Source organism: Coptis chinensis, chromosome 3 (genome assembly GCF_015680905.1).
Source record: "Coptis chinensis isolate HL-2020 chromosome 3, ASM1568090v1, whole genome shotgun sequence".
Taxonomy (NCBI): Eukaryota; Viridiplantae; Streptophyta; class Magnoliopsida; order Ranunculales; family Ranunculaceae; genus Coptis; species Coptis chinensis.
This window is the reverse complement of record NC_141458.1, coordinates 84,490,484-84,503,681: the sequence shown is the minus strand read 5'-3', so window position 1 is coordinate 84,503,681 and position 13,198 is coordinate 84,490,484. Positions and strand designations below refer to the sequence as shown.

General features: G+C 34.0%; 1 pseudogene; it reads right to left on the bottom strand.

The window, feature by feature from the left end:
• Positions 1-1,795: 1,795 nt before the first annotated feature.
• On the bottom strand, positions 1,796-12,634 carry LOC147511200 (protein SLOW GREEN 1, chloroplastic pseudogene; annotated as a pseudogene).
• Between the last annotated feature and the right edge of the window lie 564 nt (positions 12,635-13,198).

The following is a 13,198-nucleotide window of genomic DNA, read 5'->3' as shown; positions in this document are numbered from 1 at the left end:
TGTTTGGATCAGTTCGACTTCGTTCTACTTGTTTCTGGCCGAGCAACCTTTCGAGCTCTGCATCTATAATATCCCCTGGATCATAGTTCGTGATATTACAACTTAAATTAATGAATGCCTAAATACTTTGTAATAGATGATCGAAAGAAGTAGTTACGTCTTAATTCATGAACTTAAGAGAATATTAATAGCTGGCTGAATGAGATGAGAATGCATGTTTGGTGTTTTGGTCACAAGAAAAAAAAACTGTTATATTTGTTCATTGGATACTTTACAAATTAATTAATGTGACATTCATAGGATATACATACATAGGATAAGGAGAACCTTTGATTGGTTTCTGACCACACTTTCTCCATGCCCAGAGGTCAAATGGGACAACTTCTCCACTTGGCCTGCCACTGTTAGCATTTCTTTGGTGCTGGAATACATACCACCTTCTTTGCCTGGCTTTTTCTGCAAAATAATTACAAAATAAGTTACTTCTGCATGCTATTTCCCACAGCATAGGGAAAAACGAGAAAAAATTGTTCATTGAGCATTTGAGCGGGCACAAGAAGAATAGAACAAGCAAAACACGCGAAGATTTTTTTTTCCTTTCATAATACTTGCTTCACGCAAGGTTCGAAGACGATACTAGCAAGATTTTACTTAGAGAATTGAAGCACTTTCTACAATCGGTGTATGTTTCTAAAACTACACAACAAAAAGTGAAATGAATCAGTATCCTTCTATTTACTCTTAGTACTTGATCATTATTATTCGATCTTCCATGGATAATAATTCTCAAGGAAGAAAAGGAAAACCAAATAAAGCTGAAAGTAAGGCAGCATCCAATATCAAATGAACAAAGGATTGACTACATGAAAGCTATGACTATGCTTAGTACTGTGACCCATGAATAAGGAAAACCTTTTTACATGTAGATTGATGTACTGTAGTCCCAATATAACAATAAACTTTTGTTGTTCATATCATATGCTTTTATATAGCTAGTAATCATGAATTCATGATATTTTTCCAAGTATTTAATTATGAACATAATTTTTCTATTTACATCAACCCTTAATCCACAACTTCTGATCTAGATCGAGTACTTAATAATAAGTAATAATTAATTTACATTATTCACATAAAAACAAAGATAAAAAAAATATTCCTTGATTATAAATATTCCTTGATTATAAGAGTCACTGAGAGCATATAGGGATAAAAACAAAGATAAATGTGCAAGTCTCATGAGCATGAAAGTTGTAGCAACTCACGAACAAGATCTTCACAGTTTTTTGTTACATTCGGAAGTTAAAGACATGCCTAAATCCTAATGAAGCGCACTCTGTCTCGAGAGGGGGAGGTGGCCATACACCAACGAGCTAATCCTCTATCTATACTATTGCTTGTAAAACAAAATCTTCTTGGGCAATAAACGACTTCGGTCGACTCTATCTCAATATAGTTTACATCACACATATTTTCTAGCAAAAAATGTAACATATTCACTTGAGACTAGTGATGCATTGCAAGAGTAAAGAAAAAACTTGTTGAAGCGCAAAGAAACGCATGGAGATTTCAAAAGCTTCAAATTACATCAATGAAGCAACATATTATTAGAAAACAAGAAGTATCCTGAAAAACAAGCTCCATTCTACAACTCTCCAATTATGCTATCATTGAGTTTTGAGGGCATGCCATTATTTCTAAATTAACACGAAAAAGTACATAATAACAAAATTTAACAAAGGCAGAACATGTATAAAAATGCCTTAGGTAGTACTCACCTCCAATTATACCGAAACAATGCTCTAAAATCAATTATCCAAGCCTGACCCAAAGAGCTTCGCTCTTGATAATGGGGTTTGCACAAATCCTTCCACCTTAAAATTCTTTGGACAAACTTCACGACACTTTGCAAACTGCGCCTTTGCCTTTTCATTCCGATCAAGCAAGCTATAAATCACAAACTGATAAAAATAAGGCCGGTAGTTGTTGGGATCCTCTTTCGCAAGCTCTTTATAACTACTCAACGCCTCATCAACATTCTTCTGAAGATACTTAATTTGCGCCATAATCAAACGAACATTTCTCGCATCATTCTCCTTCTGCTCTTCCTGAGCAAGTACTAATTTCTCTTCAAACAATCGCAATGCAGCTTGTCCTTCTCCACATTGGTCCATCAACAATGCATTCTGAAACAAGGCGTCGAAACATAAAGGGTCTTGAACTAATATCTCTTCATAAACCTTCCTCGCTCCGCTCTTTTCGCCCATTTCATTATACAACCTCGCCATTAAAAATTTCCATTCTAACTCCAACGGTTGGGCTGAAATAAAACGTTTCAAAATCTGCAACGCTTCTTCGTGTTCTCTGTCTTCTAGTTTATGTTCTAGTAAAGACTTCAATGCATCAATTGCCTCTGAATGTGATTCAAGAAACTTAGAAAGTGGTGATTTCTCGTTTTTCACTTCTTCTTCAAAAAAAGGCTGATCCCCATTTCTTGGTTCTTCTTGGTTGAAATTATAATGAATATGGAAAAAGGGTAAAATGGGTAATAAAATAAAATAGGAAGTAGAAATCGGACTGGAATTTTGCTGTTATTGGAAAGCAGGGAGTTTTTGTGATATGGGCCAATAAATAGGGAGGTTATGTGGTATGGGCCGATAGGAAAGGGTTTACACTCATCCGGATTCAAACCAAGGGGCTGAGCCTCATTTCTTGATTGGAAAAGTAAGGAGAAGACGAAGTGAAAATGGAAGAACCAATAACTATCCCATTAGTTAATGCTAAATTGTTCTAGTAATATCACAAGAGAATAAAAGATGAATATTGTTAAATATATTTGTCCACACAATGCACATAATGAGTGAATCATTTCAATTTCTTTTGATAATTTCCATAATCGTACTTAACTCAGATATGGCTTTGCGACTACGGGTGAGTATCATACCTTTAATTACAAGTTTTTCTTTTTTTCCCCATTCTTTAGAAATGCGTGATATGATTGATAATAGCTGCTATATATATAGAGCTTTATATTGTTCCCAGAGTTTGGTAAACGTTTTCTCAACAATGATTTAGACTAATCGATAGTGAAGAACATATGAGAAGCCATCTATAGGGAGCTGATAAACGTAAAAATAATAGTTTTACCTACTCTTAACTAATTATGCTTTGAATAAGTAAAACTAAAAGGATTTATTACTAGATGATCAAAGTTCTACTCTCGTTTATCATGAAATATATGGAGTAGAGAATTCGTTCCACTCTTAGTTCCTTAAACATAAAGTTTCTCTATTTTAATCAATTTTAACAAAATTAATGAAAGTAATGGAATGTAATTATACTAATATGGTGATTGAACTAATTAAGATGCTTTAACTTATACTATAACAACTAAATACTAAGAAGTGAATAGGGAGAAGAGATTAGGGGGATTTGATTCCACTTTGATTGATTCCTAATATGCTAGTGTACATTATTGCAATCCTAACCAATAAAGATTAAGTATTTGATCCCTAATTATTCATGACAATCTCTACCAACTAATAATTAGCATGTGAGAAAGTTTAACTCATTCTCATGGTGAATAAACTAACTTACTAGAGTGAAACTCTTAGATAAACAATAATTCTAACTAACACATCAAGTCTTCATCAAGCTTCATCAAACCCCCTCTAATGGAGGTTTAGCTCAGATTCATCAGACTATCATTAATAGAGAAATAAAAAGAAGTCATAATAAAGAATAATAACTTGGCTTTATTAATCTAATGGAAGAGAGTCTAAGAATTGAATATTATATTAAAAACTAAGTTTATGAATTAATAACTAAGTTCCTAGGTATTGGGAAGGGAGAGAATTATTCTAAAAACTAAAACTAAGTATCTAATTCAGTATATTTTGAGTTATGCCTTAGTCCTCTTTATATAGGAGAGGGCTAAGTTTACAATTTCGTGCATGGGCTTTGGAGCTATGTTTTGGGCCCTTAAATCAAGCCCAAAACCTAATTACTTAAGTCCAAAAAGGGTTTCTCTGTTGGAAATTAATGCAATAGCCTTTTTGTCAACTTTTACTCCTCTGATTGGATCAAGGCCTAGACCGTTAGAAATCTCTTTCCGAGCTGGTCATTTTGACATATAGTAGGCCTAATTCCAAAGTCTGAGTCCAAAGATACGACCTGTGGAAGTTCTGTTAACTTTTCTGCTTTATTTCGGCCCGCGTTAACTTTGACTTTTCAGCTTTGACTAGGCTTTAAAAATGATTTTTCTCCTTGAATCTTGGCCTTTAATCATAGAACTTCTTAGCAACCAACCTTTGCTCCTTTATCTCGTAAAAGTGACATATTTCTTCACATATTTGACTCAAATACCTAAAATATATAAAAGCACGTAAACAATACTAACTCTTATTTATTATACACATAATTGGTCTAAATGTAATATTATTAAGGGGTTAAAACTACAATTTTGGGCTCTTATCAGGAGTGAATGGGTAGATTTGTTTAGACTGTACGTAATTAGGTTGTAGTAGCAATAACACTGGCAAGTGCGGGATCACCTGTCTTTGTACCCTATAAGGAAAGGCCATAACCTACACAAGTATGATCCTTCTCCTCCCATGTACTCCTGTCCCCTCCCCTTTTCTCCTATCCCCTCCCATTCATCCCATGTTGTTGTGTGGATGAATATGGTAGATATTGCTTTGCATGGGGATTTGTGGACTTGAATATGGTAATTGCTATGTTGATCACAATAACTGCTATACACACGAGTATTTTGTCTGCAAACTTGAAGCTGGGACTTATGAGATGTACCTAACGTCACATTCTTACTATTTTGAAACTTTCAAAAGCAGTTTTCTCATTTCCTTTTCGTGTGTCAGAATGCCTTCTTTAGCTTGCTGACATTTTCCCTTTGTTCCCTCATTATTGCTTCAGACAAAGCAAGGACAGTCGTTTGGAGTAAAAGCATTGAGGAGCGCACTCCTATTGTACCAGACTAAGTATATAGTAACAATGGGATAAGCAATTTTTTTATGAAAAGGTGTGTTTTGTCAGTCAGTCCATTATTGTTTTTGTAGTTATTTTGTATATATAATTGCTTGCATTATTGATTAATTTTAGAAATATTGATTTATTAAAAAAATATGTTTCATTCATAATAGCGACACTGTTTGATTATGTGATTCAATTCTAATTCGATCAAAGTCGTAGGCTACTTTGTGACAACAATGAAACAAGCGGAGTTCACACACTTTAACGGCTGGAAAGTGAATTATTGTCAGCTGTGATAAGATATGAGAAATACACTTTCATAGGACTTTTAACTTTGGAGAAAACTTGACGAATTGAAGAAGAAAGCGTATAAACCCCTAGGGCTGTGAGTTCTAATCGGTAGGAATATAGGAGCGCCTACTATTATATATTAAATCTTTATTGCGATCTTGGTTAATTATTGGTGTTCATTGGATACATCTAGAACAAGTTATATATATATATATATATTGTTTGTATAGGTTCAACCCTACACAAAGAGTGGGACAAAGGAGACAATCCATGGAGATTAAAGATAGTATCACAGAATCAGAGTCTGGGGAACCGGGTATTCCCATAATAAGGCCTTAGGATGTTTCTGAGTTTGAGAATGAAGGTTCACAAGGCCGGGAACCATGGAGAAAAGGTGGTCGGGCGAGTAAAAAACAAGCGGACATGGTTGTCATACGGAACATCAACTATGTCACTTCAAAGAAAAGAATAATTCATGGAGTGAGTCAGAATCAGCACCTGACCATGAAACTGATGATGAGTTTCAAGATGAGATGAAGCTTAGGAACTTTAAAACTTCTGAAATTGGAGCAAAAGATACAAGCTCTACCAATATATATATAACCCTTCTGGGAAGGACGCCGGAGTTTATGGAGAAGAAGTTGATGGTGAATCCTGGCAAGCATTTCAGAAATTCTTATTGAGAAATGATAACAAAGATGTGCATAATACTGATCGAAATATGTTTTCTATGGAAAAGGATGCTCAAGTGAAACAACTAAAAAATAAAACAAGACCAGATCCTATAATTCCCCGTGGACTAGAATTGAGGGAACTTCATGGTGGGAGAATGATCGATCTAGATATAAACAGTCACAAGGCTACCCGAATATTCACTACATCAAGTGAGAATTTAGTAACCACCGAGCAAATGTACATGAAAAAGAGTTGGAAGGTGGAAAGGGAGGACATAGGAGGCTAACTAAAGATGATTTTATGGTCCATAGGTGAGAAAACCAGTTTGGTCTTATGAATTCATAATCAGACCCATTGGATGGAAATGAGCTTGGTCATTATTCTAATAATTGGGATAGGAGGCCACCACATGCTATGATTGATGAATCCTTTGTAGTTCCTTTTAGATCAAGCTTACAAGATCAAAGTAGAATTGGCAACCAAACCCCTATTGATATGGATCTGAGTTTCCATCAGGACAGCTGGCCACAGAAGACCCATCCAGTAGAGTTCAAAGTCATATAAGCTATGAACCAGAAGATATGAGCTTGATTCGAGCATGTGGAACAGAGTGGGAGTCCATTGGTTATGACCCTGCAATAGACTATGATATGCAGGTACAAGCTGATGATGTTGGTAGTGTACACAGAACAGAACCCAAGTACAATGAGGGATGTTAAGGAAGGGTAAAAGGAGTTACTCAAGGATAAGAAGTCAAAAGGTCAAGATAGTCTGGAGAAGAGGAAGATAGAAGCCGTGACTAGGAAAGGGAATCCCTGTACGTTGGGTCCTTCAATTGAAGCATAAGCACGAGCAGCCAATCTAAGGGCTTTCAAAGCTGATCTTCAGAAAAAGTAAAAAGAAATGTATAGCTCGTTTTTTTTAGACGATACTGCCTATATTGGAAAAAGAAAACATTTGAGAAATGAACGATTTTGAGCTTGGCTAGAATATATTATTATTTAGCATTTAAGTGTGTTGTGTTCATATTGTCTTGACTTACAAAAACTTAAATATTTAATTTCAGGAAGAAGAAGAGTTGAAATGGATGGAAGCTTTAAAGAGAGAGAGGCAAAAAAGAATTGTAGGAAGCGGCAACTCAAGTCTTGCTCAATCACAACATCCTCTCAGATGAAACCAAGGTTGCCGACAAAGCTTTCTCCAAACTCACATAAAGTATCAAAGTTCAGTGACTCGGATCTTGAATCATCGTCGCCTATACAAAAGTTACCCATCAGAACTGCTTCTATGGGATCTAACAGATCCGAGAAAGTCAGTAAGCCCAGCAGACTTAGTAACAGTGGTCGCTTAGCTATAAACAAATTAAGCCACTCAGTGTCATCACTACCTGAGCTAAAGAAAGAAAAATATGTGACTACGCCTTAACCAAAGGTACCAACTGCACGAACTAGAAGATTGTCAGAACCCTAAGGCTGTGAGTTCTACTTGGTCGGAATATAGGAGCGCCTACTATTATATATTAAATCTTTATTCTGATCTTGGTTATTGGTGTTCATTGGAAACATCTAGAATATATAGCCTGGCTCCTAAAAGGACCTTAAATAAGTACCTAACTTAAGTACCAAATCTAAAACAACCCACAACTTCACCTACAAAATTATTTAAAACCTAATTTTTTGTGGATATGATCTACTAACCATAAAGAACATCTCTACAAAAATTCAACTTATTTGATATCCTCTAACTTAGATAAAAATTGTTGTCCACTTTTGAAAAAATATCTAACGGCCTAGAAATGTCTTGTTTTTGCAATAATCTTTTGCCAATGTTAAAAATTGTCAAATTTTTGTTGAGATATTATTTATAGTTAGAAGATCATATCTACAAAAGATTAGGTTTTAAATAATTTTGTAGGTGAAGTTGTGGGTTGTTTTAGATTTGATACTTTAGTTAGGTACTTATTTAAGGTCCTTTTGGGAGCCGAGTTGTTTATATATATATATATATATTGTTTAATGAAACATGAAACATGCAAATTTGATGAATACGAGTTTGTGAAAGTTAATTATTTTCCTACTTATTTTCTTGAATTGTATTTAGGATAAAGGAGGTGTTTATGCTAGATAAATGATTGAGATCTAGAGGACATGCCAGCATTGATCTCACAACATTTCTCAATGGATTGAAGCACATGGCTATTAGAATTTCTTTAGAGGATAATGGTGTGATCTTAGATTTTAGAGACCATTGATGGTAATAATTGTAACAACTGGAATGGGAAGATGATTTTCATATTGTCAGACAGAGGTCTTAAAAGGCTTGGAATTGGTTGTATCTTTTTTGCTTTATAGATTGTTTTGTGTACTCAATGATTTTACATTAGAAGGCTAACCGTCGTGAATGTGGACGTGTTGTGTGCTATTGTCATTAAGCAGCTCTTGATTCTTTGATATAGCTAGTGAAAGCCAATATTAATGTTATTTAAAGCTAGCATGCATACTATTCGTTGCAATGAGTTAAAAAAATTATGTAAATATCGTTGAAACAGTTGCTACTTTGACGATATATTTACACTTTGTGGAACGAATAAACTACAAAAGTATAGGGGGAATATACTTATTCTTTTACTTTATAGTACATCAATTTTTCACTCTCTCTTAGATGATTTGCGAGTATTTTTTTTTTCATAAACACAACTCTAAATTGATTCGTGAGTAATAATGTCTACTAAAGGGAATGAACTCAGCATAATGAGAAAACACTTTAAGAAAAGCTAAAATTATTTACATTTACATTAAAAATTATTTAAAATATTCATGGCAGCTGTCTACAGGGTTGCACCTACAGGTTAGAGGTTTCAATGGATGTAAGGTGTACTATAATATAAATATAGATTTCGTGCCCGTTCATTGAAACTTACACCTTACATCCATTGAAAGGTGTAAGCTTACACCAAGCATCAAAAGCTTTTGGTTCGCCTCTACATGTCCAATGGTAGCATTGCTTCCCGTATTAAAAGTAAAGAGCCATACAAAATTATGTCTATATTGTATATAATATCCTGAAGTTTTGCAAATAGGAACCCTTAATGTTATTCCTTTGTAACCTTCAGCGATTACTTCGTCATTTGTTAGGTGTGTCTTTTTTTTTTTTTTTTTTTTTTTCAAAAATGGGGTTGGGAGGTGATGAGTGGTCGCTGAATATGCCATTTAAGCTAGACTTTCTTTCTTGATGTAATCAATCAAATAGGAAGAACATATTTTGATTTTTTATACTATGACATATATATATGACATCCTTTCATATGTAACTGATTACTTTAGTCTCAAAATAATAAAGGGATCTTGAAATGATGTACCCACATTGCAATTAACTGCACAAAATCAGTGTCATATATTGTGGAGTTTAGTTCAATGTGTAGTGCAATGCATATTTAATGTAAAATTTTATAGCAAGTCCAGTACCAGAAGGAATTAAAAGCATATATGGAGCCATTACCCAGTGATGAGAACTTGAGATTTTCGTTTGTTCATTGCAATGTGGGTAGGACTGGAAGGGTATGGCTTGGTTGAGCATGGATCTGTGTATCCCACCTCATTCAAAAAATCAATGGCTTTAAAGCTTTTAATATGGGTAACTATTAGGTAGCTATCCTCACCTCCACCCCCTCTTTTATGTTTATATATAGTGTTGCAGTTTGACATACAAACCAATACATGCTATAAATTGGAACCTCGATAAATTGACACACTTGGGACCAGGCAAGAACTATTAGTTAAGCGGGGTTATCGATAAGCTGATATTAACTTATGAAAACATAAACTTTTCAAAAATTGAGTGTTATCTTTGCATTGTACATGTCTAAGAAAAAGGAAGTCGTGCGTTAGATAGATATTCATGTATTGCTTCTACGTCCTGCAAAGAAAATTATTACACATACAAACATGAGATTTATGAGTCCTTGATAATTATCATGTGTTTGGTTCCTCTACTTATTTTGATGACTTATCATGATGGTTGTTTTGAAGTGAATTTCAAAACATGCGTAGTTAATTTTTGCAGAGTTGGTAGCGACTGTATGACATACGTACAACTTAAGGGCGTGTAAATAAATAGTTGAATTTATGCAACAACAAGCTTTGTTGGAGAAGTCGTACAAAGTGAAGGTAGCAAAGAGTCAGGGTTCTTAATGTAAGTTTCTAAAACTTCCAACAAGTGGTATAAATGGAAACATGTGCTATTATTTTTACATGCAAGTATGCAACTAAAAAACTATGGTCTCCGATTCGTTATCAAATTTAAACTATATGGCCCGACCTAAACAAATTTTATAGTCCAATACAAATTAATAACAAAATGAGCTTTTGCTTTTATAAACAGTTGGGTACTTAATCAATTAAATCATTAACTATTCAATGTACAACATTTAAATGAGATGAAGAACATTTACTAGCATAACTGTACTTATAGAGAAGACCAATATGATGGGGAAAAAAATCCTAGAATAATAACAACATAAAAACATCTTTAACAAATTGCATACTATAAGAGTAGCAAGGTTAAGTGATGTATTTGAAATGACACGGGTATGCATGTTCAAATACAAGTACCATATGATATGATAACTTAAATAAATTGCCTTGAGTATCCTTGAACGATTTTTATGACCCAAAGTTTGTATACATCTACAAAGAAATATATATTTTCATCAAACCCAGCTGAAAACCAAATGTCATTGGGAAGATGAAATATATTCATTACCGACTTATGAGTTGTTCAATAAATCAATTTTATTATTATTATTATTATATAATTCATTAATAAATTTAACATAAATACGGATTTTGGATTTTTTTTTCTTCGTTTCAAGTAGTTGTGTAGAGTGTATGATCATTGTATTTATTTTTTTTTTTATTTTTTTTTTACTTATAGATTTCTCCCCTGTAATGTGGGTGCAATTCCCATTCCATTGTAGTTAGTATTTAATTTGAGACTTAGATTTGATTAGAACTTGACTGCTTAAATTTGTGGCATAACTTGCAGTTGTAGACATATATTTGGTTAAATATACTTTCGAAATAATAAATCCCGGGTTTGAATTTTCTTTTCATACTTCTTCTCTAGCATTTTATTCTATTGACGTGGAGTTTTCTTACACCCTAACATTTGGCTAAATTCAAGATAAGGAGAATATGGGTAAATCAGTGAGAGCACTTTCTTGGTTTACATTGAGCTTAATTATTTAGTAGTTACTGCTATATTGCTTATCATTAGCAACTGTTGTAGTGTGGACTCAAGAGCTTTCTCTCTTAAAGCATAAATGTTTTGCATAATTCTTTATTGCTTATCATTTTCCTTATTGTTTGAAGTCTAGAACAAAATCTGGCAAATAATTGGCACTGGGAACTTTGATCAATTAATTTGCTCTATGAATTTTAATATAGTTTGAAAGTAAGATTTTTGATACATTATAATGAAATGAAAAAAATATATATATAAAAACAGTTCCCGTTCGTTGAACAGGTAAAAAAATCTAGTTATTTCCAATAGTTCAAGCCTTTTCTTCGAAGCAATGGGTTGTAACCAACCATAGGTAATTTTCACAGACCGAGCACAATTGGTTAGTAATGAAATTGATCGAAGAAGTATTCCCATAAAATCCATCATAGATTGTATGGTACTTGTGGCATATATATCTGAATGCCTCACAACGCTTGCACCATCTTTTCATTAACAACTAAAATTTTCAAGAAGAGTTCAAAAATTGTATTTACAATGTTGAAACTAAAGGCTTGTTGCTTTATGTCATGGTGGCAATAGTTGCTTAAAGAGTTCGATCTAGAAGATAATGAATGGTTGAAATCTTTATTTAAAATATGTCAGGGCTCAAGTTTATGGGTAGAGAACATCTCTGTGTTTGAAGGAATGACAGCCACCCAAAGAGGTGAAAGTGTAGACAACCTTTTAAAGCGATTCTTGATGAAGACCCTAATTATATGGGAATTGGCAATCAGTATCAGGATGCAATAGACAACTGAGATGATGATGAACTGTACGAAGAGTTTTAAGTTGCAAACAAATACTTGAATACTTGCTTCTCGTTGGTTGGATAGCCAACATAAGTTTGGGACAACAAAACCAGATTCATTTTTTTTTTTTTTTTGCAAAAAAGAGTTAGCCCCTAAAAAAGGCCGACTCCCTAAGATTACAAAATTACAGACTTGATGACAACTCAACTAAGGACCATGTTGAAATAGGGTCCAGACAAAAGTACGGAGGGGCCCTCCTACCTCTAAAAGCTAAACTATGGGCGACAAAGTTCAAGGTCCTACTAACATAGTAAAGTTTACACTCAACTAATTTAGATATAATAAAAAGCATATATCATAAGCTATAGACGTTGCTCCCTAGGAAAGCATTGTTCCTCTACATTCCAAGATAGCAACAAGGGTTTGACAGTCTGACAATATTGCTACTTTATTGATTTGCAACCGTTGTGCTAACTGCATTCCTTCAAAGATAGCTCTGGCTTCAGCCTCTTCTGCGTCCCCAGCTCTAACCCTGTCATGTCCTGCACCAATACATACACCAACAGAGTTCCATAAAGCAAAACCAAGGCCTGCTTTAGTGTAATTGTCCACCTAGATTCATTGAGTATTGAGTTTGGGTCACATGTCATTATGTTGTCCAACTAGGAGTCTTTTCTTATTCTTTCCTTTTCTAACTCTTTTAAATTGTTATGACTGCTATCCAAAAAAAAAAAAATTATACATGGGGTAGTCTTCATTTACAAAGATTGTTTTTTGATATGTATTGAGTGGATCAAGGGATACCATCACACATCCTCTCAAGATGGAAAGGGATCTTCTTGAATTCCTACATTTTGACTTATTTTCTTAAGTATTTTCTCTAGCAATATTGTTTCTTTGTCACTTTATCTTTATGTAATAATTATATAATATACATGCAATTAGATTGTAATCTACATTTTGAATTTGTATTGAATGATCACACAACACTAAAAAATAGAGCGCACTCTTTATATGTAGTAGTCGCAAATGATCAAGAACACTAGATAGATTCCCTTAAGCATAAAAAATGGCACCATAATCTTCTCAACGACCAAAAAACCAGAAGTCACAAATTCAAAAATCACTTGATCGATGTGTTCAACAAGAAAATAAAACAAAGTGGGGGTCACAATCTGGATTTGTATCAACCTATTCTAGGACCACTAAGGTGG